The following is a 9769-nucleotide window of genomic DNA, read 5'->3' as shown; positions in this document are numbered from 1 at the left end:
TTTTCATTTGATTCCTTGGGTGTAGGTCCAAATGCCTTTGGTTTTAAGCTTAGAACCAGGCAATTGAGTTGTGATGACAAATCGATTTGATAATGCTTCATAGCTTAGTGTGTTTAATACATCTATTCCTCTCTTTCAATGTTTATGATCATTACCAATGCATTGACGGATAATATCGACACTCCCTGATTATCTCGTTTGGTTTGTCAGATTTGTGATAATTGGATCTTGTGTTTATATTTGTGTTTGAACCATATTGTCTGTTTAAATGGTGTGTATGAACTTCTACTCGTCTTCCTTTTGTGGAGTAGAAACTCCTTATCATGATACCGAGGTTCTGCGCACTATCATCTGGAACTGAAATTTATATTGGTTATTCCTCGCGCCTCTCTTAGTTCATTTGTAAGAATTGTCGCATTTCAGTTTCGACCTCACCCTAGCCTTGATCCCCATTTTGATTTCGGGTCTACAATGTTCGTAGTCGAGCTATGTGTAGATAGAGTTTGGTCTCTTGCTCTGATTCTACTTTGATCTTGGAAGTCTAACTATGACGGGCTTATCTAAATTCTGCAAGTATAAAATTCAGTTCTTCTTGGGTCCCTTTTCTATCATGCTGTCTATTATTCGGAGCCCTTCTTCTTCTTTTACCCTTATATCCCCTCGGGTTTTGTGCTGACATCCAGATTTCATTTATGAGATTCTACTTGTTTACGAGATTTTCATCAGTAGGGTTTTTCTCTAGCATTTGATCTTTCTACTGGTTTCCTGAACGTTTCTTGAGCCAGCCCCTTGCCCTTCTTATCATCTTCCCCATCTTAGGGTCTTCACAGGGTTTGAGGGGTTTTCTTTCTTTTTCGGGACTATTCTTTGCACGTTCCTCGGGATCCTTTTCGAGTTTCAGGATTCCATCGATTTTGGGAATACTTCTCTTGGGTTTGGCAACAATGGAACATTTCTTGAGCCAGCCTCTTCCCTTCCTGCCTTAGAGTTTTCGTAGGTTAAGGGATTCCCTCCTCTTAGAGTGTTTAACTAGTTAGGACCCTTCCTTAGTGGCTGATTGTTCAGTAGTTCTTCCTATAGGGTTCTTGTCTGTCCCTTTTGTTTAGAAGGCTGCCCTTAGGGTTAGAAGCTTTTTCATCTCTCGTTTATTTAGGGTTTTCCCTCGTAGGTTAGAACTCGTCTCTTTTGGATGCTGGCTAAGCCTCGTCAGCTTTTGGTCTTCTCTTTGAGATTGTTTACTCGTATCAGAATTTTAGTTCCCTCGTTTGTTTTCTTTCCCCCTAGGCTTTAGGGATCCCGTTTCCCTCTAAATTACTCTACCGCGATATGGTGGGTAAGGAGGCTCTTCTATCGGATCCCCTTTAGCTGAAGGGTGTTAACACACTTTTTAAACGTCAAAAATATAAAAGCACTTCAAAAACATTTGAAAACATAAAAAAAACTTTAAAAAATCTAAAGTGTTGAGTTTTATAGCATATTAGGAGAGTTCGATTTTCGAACTACGTTGGCTTGATCCCCTCTCACGAGGTACGTAGTGCAGCTTGGGATCTTTATCCCAAGTCCAGCCAAACTTTTGTAAGTAAACTTTGAAAATCGTTCAAAAACCTTTGAAAACCTTGTTTTCCAAAGATCTTCCTCTAGAGTTAGGAGTTTGTTCTAGATAGAGAGTTTTAGAGTTAGGAGTTTGTCTTTTGTTGTGTGCTTGTTGTGTGTTTGTGTTAGAGTTAGGAGTTTGTCCTAGCTAGGAGCGCCTCCGTCCGGTCAGTTGACGATTCACATCGCCGACTGATGCCTAGGTCTAAGATGCGTTAGTGATCCCATTGTTTTTCTTAGGTCGCACAGCCTAGCTACACATAGGTTGTAGGAACCACCTGCATTAGCTTAGGGCTAACCTGCATTTAGTTAGGGCATATAGGGTGTCCTAAAATCTACAATTCATTAGAATTTAAATAATCGTTCAAGAAGCTTTAATAATTAGTCCGGTCTTTTAGATCGAGTCTACGATAGAGGTCTAGGTGTCTTAGGCATCTTAGCTTAGAATAGGTGCGAAGAACTACGTTGCCTTGATTCTCGTGGAGGCGGGGATACGTAGGCTTCTTTGGATGAACATCAGACCATCCAAGGACTCGGGCTTAAGCATTAGAGTCTTAGGGTCTGTTGTTAACGCTTGGGATTTATGTTTGTATATCAATTTTTACATAGGATCATGATAGTGTGTGTTCATTTCTTGGTTTTCTTACATGCTTATTCTTTTATCTGCCTGCATTGCTGCTTATTCTTTACTTCGTTCACCTGTTTCTTCTTTTATCTGCCTGCATTTCTGTTTATTCTTTAACTGCTAGTGCAGACTTTATACCTTTAGCTGTAGCATGCATGTGTTTGCCCACAAGAACTTAGACACCTATTAGCATGTCACTCATAACCTAGTTATCATTAGGTGACATTTATTTCGGTTCTTTTGTGTGTGCTTATTTTCATCTCCGAGACATGCATGATTAGATAGACGTTTTCTCGGAGATGCGTGTTCCCATTTCATATGATTTTCGCTTAAAACTCTTCAAGGTTAATAATAAATGGCATAAGAGACCAAGTGTTCGCACTCGGGCGAATTGGGGGCGCTCTTCGGACCTTCTCCATTCATCATCAGGCACGGACCTTTTGTATCTCTGGTTATCCATTGCAAACAGAGCATTTGTTTTGGTTCCATGGCGTGTCCATGGATGGCGACTCTGAGTTATTTTTAGATATATCTTGGTTTCGAGCCCTGGCTCCGGATCAGGATGTATCTCTTTCTTTTTATATCGCCACTCATGCTATGCTGTGAGGGTGGCAGCAGTTTCGAGAGTTCCTTGGTAGAGCTCTCCTTCACCTTGTGGAGATCTAGAGGATGTAGGGACTCGTTCCCTCACCGTCCTAGGATCGTGGTCCACACCCACAGATGTATGTTTTTATCATTCTTGAGCCGAGCCGAGCCTAGCTTTTTCGAAAACTAAACGAGCCGAGCTGAACACGAGCCTTCTTAAAAACTAAACGAGCCGAGCCCGAACACCCCAAAGCTCGGCTCGGCTCGTTTGCAGCCCTAAAATTACCCATTATTTTAGTGAAAATACAACATATAAAAAATACAACATATACACGAATAGGGGGTTGTCCAAGGTAACTTAAGGGGCGAAAAGTTTCTTTTAGTTAATTTTTCATTAAACCTTTTCCAATGACCACTATTTTGCAACCAAAACCAAAGCAAATTTTTTTAAAAGGGGTTGTCTTATAAACTAATTAGGGGTAAAAATTAAGGAAAAACTTTATAAATATAGCATTTGGGCTCTCATTTGTAAAAAAAAATTGGGGTTCTTAATCTATTTTTAGAGAGAGGGAGAGAGAGCTTTCTAGAGAGAAAGAGATGATTTTAGAGAGAGTGAATTATAGAAAGAGAAAGAGAGCTTTCTAGAGAGAGAAAGTGAGGAAAAGAGAGAGAAAGAAGAAGAAAAAGAGCTACCAAGGGAATAAATTAAAGGAAAAACTCAAGGTTGATGGAATTCACATTTAAAGATGGAGTTTTTGAGTTTTTGCATCAAAAGTAAGTAGATTTTGAGTTTTCTTTGAAAATCTAACCTAAAATGAGAAATCTAAGTGAAAAATGCGGTTACCAACCTAGTGTTAAAATCTAACAAAATATGTTTAAAAACATGTCTCATATAAAGATCTAAAGCAATTCACCTCAGATTTTGAGTTCTAGTTGAATTTCGATGTGAAAATAGCAAAACCCTGTGCTGTCCAGCCTCATTTTTGCCATTTTTTTATCAATTTTGGTTGAAATTCATCAAACTTTCTTGCGTAAAGGTGTAGAGCTCGTTGAGATCTTCGATTTGGGGTATAATGGTCCAAAACTGATCAAGAAATGAAGAAGTTATGCCAATTTTAAGATTTCAGCTGAAAATTTAGGTTAAAATGGTGAATTCTTGGACGATTTTCACGAAAATCTTTAGATCTGATGTGTTAGGCTTTGGAATTCAAAAATATGTGTTAATATGTGTGTGATGTGAATATCTAGTGAAATCAATGATAGATCTAGGGTTTTGATGTGAAATATTCTTGTAAGATATTGAAAAACTTCAAAAATACATGTTCAGATTTGTATTTGTACTTTTTTGCTAGCTTTCAGATAGAATTCGCAAAAGTGATACACATAAGCGTTGTAGAGATTTTCAATACCTTCAATTTGACATATCATAGCCCTAAGTTGGCTAAAGAATGAAAAAATTATGACATTTTTAAGATTTTAGCCAAAAACACTATATTTCCAACTTGTGGCTTGACAGGAGATGGCCGTTTTCCGGCCACTTCCGGCCAAATTCAGTCGGAGTTGTCAACTCGAAAAAATTTTCTCAATGAATTTTTTGAAACTTTGGTGTTGAACACTTTTCCTAAAAATATGTTTTGGTTTTTCTGTTTTGTAAAACAAAATTGGAACTTTTCAAAACAAAACTGAATAAATGAAATCTGAAATCAGCCCAAAGATGGCCATTTTCCGGCAACGTTCGGCCAAAACCGGCCAAAGTACATAACTAATCAAATATTTCCTGATGTGTACCCTACAACGTTGATGTTAATCACGTTTCCTAGTTTTACCACTTGGATAGTTTAATTTTCAATACAAATTTTCAGCATCCATGTAGAATGCAAATGCATGCTTTTGATGCATGATTAATGCTTAGCCTAGTTTGTGATGGATGAGATGAAATGCTTTGAATATTTTGAGTTTAATTTCTGATATTATACATATTATAGGCTTTCACTCATGCTTAAGTTAATTGTTTTGAGTCTTGCTATGTTTGGATGCCTTGAATTCCATGCTTTGTGTAATGCTTTGTGATGTAAAAATGTTAAATGCATGCAAGTGGAAATCAAAACTGAAATTAAAGATGTGTAAATGATTAAGTAAAAGATGTTAGGAGGTAAGCTCAGTTACATTAGAAAGTTACTCATAGGAGGCATGCTTGGCCTCATTTATAGAACCATCTCTAAGTTGTACCCCAACTTGTACCTCCTACTAGTTGGAGACCAACATAGTCTGTTAGTTGCCTAATCCTTTATTTATCATTGCAAGGGCGATGATAGGGATACTTGGAGCCCAACTTTGTGTCTAGGAGACTTGCACAATCTCACTAGCATCCGTGAACAGGTAGAGAAGTTGAGCGAATTAAGTCGTCGTATTGGGTGTTTTCCTCTTCTCTCCCTCTCTCCAACATGAAATGTTGATGGGGCCTAACAATTGGTTTATTTAAATCTTTGAACAAGATAGGCCCCACTCTTACTTATTATCACAACTCTCACTCTTATGTCTTTGAACAAAGGCCTAATAATGAACGGTTTAGATATTTGAAGGTGGACACCATATAAATGTATTTTTTTTAAAGATACTTGGGCTTACTTTGTTCGAAGATCCAACCTTTCATTTGTTGCAACCCATTGTAAAAAGGCTTTGCTCCAAAAACAGGTTGTTCCTGACAGTTTAATCCGTTGAGATTCATATACGGTGTCGTCGGAGGGTTAGGATCGCCGAGATGATTTTTGGGACATATCTTATATACGTTGAAGCTCGACAAATGAACATTTTGGATTTTCAAACAAAGTGGCCCTGTGAATTTCCGAAAATATACGTGTTATAATATGTATGCATGTAGGTAAGGTGGGTCCTATTATATATATTGCATCTGTTTGTAGGTGAGCATATATTTCAAAAAATACAATGAAGGCCATCTTGTTTGAAGATCCAAATCATTCAATTGTTGGGCCTTTATGTTACTAGAATGTACCCAAAAAATCAACTCAATTAAAATTCGAGATGGCCTAGGTTTTCAGGTTCCATCTCGCAGTCGCCCGGTATAGCCTTGTTGACCGGCCCTGTATAAAATTCCATTTTTACTTTAAAGATCAGGGGCTTTTGGGATATGGTCTTTGGGCTAAAGTCTAAGGTTTTCAAACACATTTTTGGGTGTGTTGATGGTTTTCAAAGATGTAAAATGTTAAGTATAAAAACCATTTGAAAACTTTTTGAAAGTGCATTTAAACATAAAATCAAGAGGACTCCAAATACATTCTAAAAATAAGAAACTTGAGTCTTCTTGGAATGTCTTGGCTCCTTTGCACTTTCTTGGACTTCTTCGGCTTGGGTGACCATCATGACCTTGTCTTGGCTCTTGTGACATCCTCCAATCTTCACTGCATGTAGTGAGGTGCATGAGGTGTTACCAATGGTATATTCTGCTCCATGCTCCTTCTTGACACTTCCTTAGGAACTTGTGGGATTGTCACGATGAGCTTCTTTACTTGAGTATCTTCAAATGAGGATGACTCCAATGTAGGTACAAGCTCTTGGTTCCTTTGATCCTTGATCCACAAGTCATGTGTTGTGAAGAGTTGTGTAATGGCGATTATGACATGAAATTCCTGTATACAACACAACACCTCAAAGCAACACATCAGTCTATAAATGCTAATCAATTTAGTTTGCTCGCATCAAAACAAGAAGGTAAGGTGAATATTTAACCCAGAAAAACCCTTGGGCTTACATTCTCCCCTTTTTTGATGATGGCAAACAAATTAATTAGGGAGGTAGGAGATATTAAAGAAATATATGAATGGGCATTAAATAAACAATAAAGCAATGCTCCCCTTACGATATGTACAAGGGTAATATATGAATGTAAACCATATGGTGCATATACAAAATGGACTACCTAATCAATTCCCAAATAAACGCTCCCCCTTTTGGCAACAGCAAAAAGGTAGGGATATGCAAGTGAAAGTGCAAGTGGGGTGTCAAGATCAAGAAAAACTCATAAGAGTTATTCAAAGTGTATATGATATGACAATAAAGCTCATAGAATGCTTATTAAAATATAAAACAAAGTAAAATGCATGATAAGTAGTTTTTTTTTTTTTCAAATGATATGTAAGTTAAGCACAATTATGGGGGCAATAGACTATGTGAGCATATCACAATGGTCCATATAAACATGAAAAAGCAACCATTTGGCTCTCCCCCCCTTTATTTGTCATTGGCCCTATGTGAAACCTATGTGTAGACACCCCATTTCGACCGAACCCTTTTAGCGTCGTTAGGATGGAAACCCTATCACACTAGTGTTTTAGTGTCCCTAATTTGTTCCTAGAATAGTTTAAGGTCTCATTTAGGTCCCCATAAATTTCATCGAAATCCGTCGCGGTTTGCCCAGCAAACGAGCGAAGTTTGTAGAGTATTGTAGTGTAAGAATAAGGGTGACGATTTAGCCAGAAAATGGGGTGTGCTGGAACTTGAAAAGCCAATTCAAATTTGCTGTGGTGGGCTGTCCGGGAGGATGTATGGGTGTGCAGATTAATGTGCAGCATGATTAGGGGGTGCATAATCCCAGAGCAGGGCAGTTTGGTAAATAGGGAAGATTCTTTTCTTCCTTTTCAAGTCTCAATTAGGCCTAATCATGAGCTAATGATGTTTAAGGCTAGGATTAGTTGAGAGAGAATATTAGGAAGCTTCCTTAGTGGTTAAGATTTCTTTGATCTTAACCCTTGAATAGAAAAGATAATTTGAAGGGTTGGGATCAAAAGGGTGAGAAGATATTTTGCAAAGTTTTTTTTCACCCTGTTTTCTACTTGGGCCACCCCTGTAGGTTAAAGGTTGTCAGGGATTACACTAAGGTTGGTGGTCCATGGAAGGAGGGGGGTTAAATTCATTTTATTTTGCTTGGGCTTGTCTTACCCGAGACACCCCCTTTTAGAATCGAGGAGTAGGTATAAATACACTGCCAAGGGGGGTGACCTGGAAAGAGAGGGGGGTCAAATATATATCATTTGCTTTTTTTTTCATAACCCATCGGATTAGAGAAAAGGGAGGGTCTTCTTCATTTTTTTTACACAGCAGAGAGCTAAGAGAAAACATAGAGAGAGGAGAGGAGCTCATTTTTTCCGTAGAAAATTGCAGAGGGAGAGAAAGAGAGAGAAGGAGAAAAAGGAGAGCCACCATCTTCTCACTAGCAACCCCTACCCAAATCAATCCTATAAAACCCATTTCTTCTTCCACCTCTATCCCACCACCTCCCATCACCTTCTCCGGCCGGCCACCTCCATCAAAGCTACCCCAAACCCACTTCCATCTTCCACCACTACTATCACATCCATCTCTTCCTCTTCAAAAACTCACCCACCATCTTCACAGCCCCTTTGTAAGCGCAAGGGTGTACTCTCCTATCTTGTTTTGATGATTCTAAACATAATTGATTATGTTATTGAATACTAATCAATTTGCCTTGAAGTGTTGTGTTTAAGATAGGATTGATCATTGAAGAAACCAACACACTACATGGTTATACCTGAAGATGTACCACACAAGAGTCAAAGGAGCTAAGTGGAGCTCACATCATCTCTCAAGCAAGCATACACAAGATGGAAGACCAATTGAAGAACAATGCTAAAGAGAAGTTGAGGTTTACCTAGATTCCATGAACATCTTTTCTCTTTAGATTTATAAGTCAAGGCAATGTTTTCAAAATAGTTTCTAAAACCACTTAAGAACTAAAATGGTTAAGTGAATGGTTATGTGGTGGACCAACATGTTGGGACCCTCATAAACATTCCAAAATTATCATAGGAGTTTAGTTCCAAAAGCCCAAAATCAAATAAGCAATAAAAATAAAAAAATCTGCTTATTTTAGGCTTCTCGGAACTCCGAGAGTTCCCTCGGAACTCCGAGAAATGGTCCAATAGCTTCTGGCCATTTTCTCGGAACTCCGAGAAATGGTCCAGTAGAATTTTTCTTCTTCTGGCCGTTCTGTCGGAACTCCAAGAATTTGTCTCAGAACTCCAAGAACCTCGCAACAGCACAAAAAAGAGCCGTTGGGATTTGAATTAAAATTTGGTTTTTGATATTAACACCCCCAAACGGTCATATTTTGATAAGAGACTATATATACATCTTCAAGAGGATTATTTTTCTCTGTTGAATATTTGAAAAACCTCCTTAAGCATTCAAGCAAACTTGCAACCCATTTGTGCTTAAGATTTTATTTTCTCCCCAAACTTGCCTTGCACTTGCAAATCTATTGAGTTTGGATTTAGAGCTTTCACTTGCAACCACTATTCAAGAAGCAATCAAAGGGACAACATTGTGCATCAAGCTTTCAAGAGAAGCCAAGCAAAATCTTCATCTTCTTTACTTGTAAAGGTGTCTAGGGCATCCTATATTAATACCCTATGGAGTATCGCTTAGAACTCGGCGAAGAAGGAGAGTCGGTGTAAAGGTGTAAGGGCATCCTCATTTAATATCCCTTGGAAGTGTAACCGCCTCGGAGCCGGGCATCGTGGAGGTCTCTCATAGTGGAAAACCTTAAGGACGATCTTAAGAAGAGTGGAGTAGGGCTTTGTCCGAACCACTATATATCGGTGTGTTCTTTTTTTTTCTTGCACTCTCATTCTTGATTTTGGTTTGGTATTTCATTTTATTTTAATCTCATTTGAACTAACCAAAATCTAATCAAGAGAAGAAAATTCAAATTATGTTTCATAATTAATTTTCAAAAGGCATAATTTAGTGTTAAAATCAATTCACCCCCCCTCTTGTTTATTTCAATTGGTATCAAAGCCTCGTCTCTACTTTATTTAAAAATCCTAACCGGTCTAGAGAAAAAATTCTAAAAATGGCAAACTATCCTCAACACTATGAAGGTTACTCAAACACTAGGCCACCCTATTGTTGAAGTGCATTTCCAAATCT

Source organism: Tasmannia lanceolata, unplaced genomic scaffold, assembly GCF_043159265.1.
Source record: "Tasmannia lanceolata isolate RefF3 unplaced genomic scaffold, GAP_Taslan_0.1 ptg000012l, whole genome shotgun sequence".
Taxonomy (NCBI): Eukaryota; Viridiplantae; Streptophyta; class Magnoliopsida; order Canellales; family Winteraceae; genus Tasmannia; species Tasmannia lanceolata.
Note: the sequence above shows the minus strand (reverse complement) of the source record.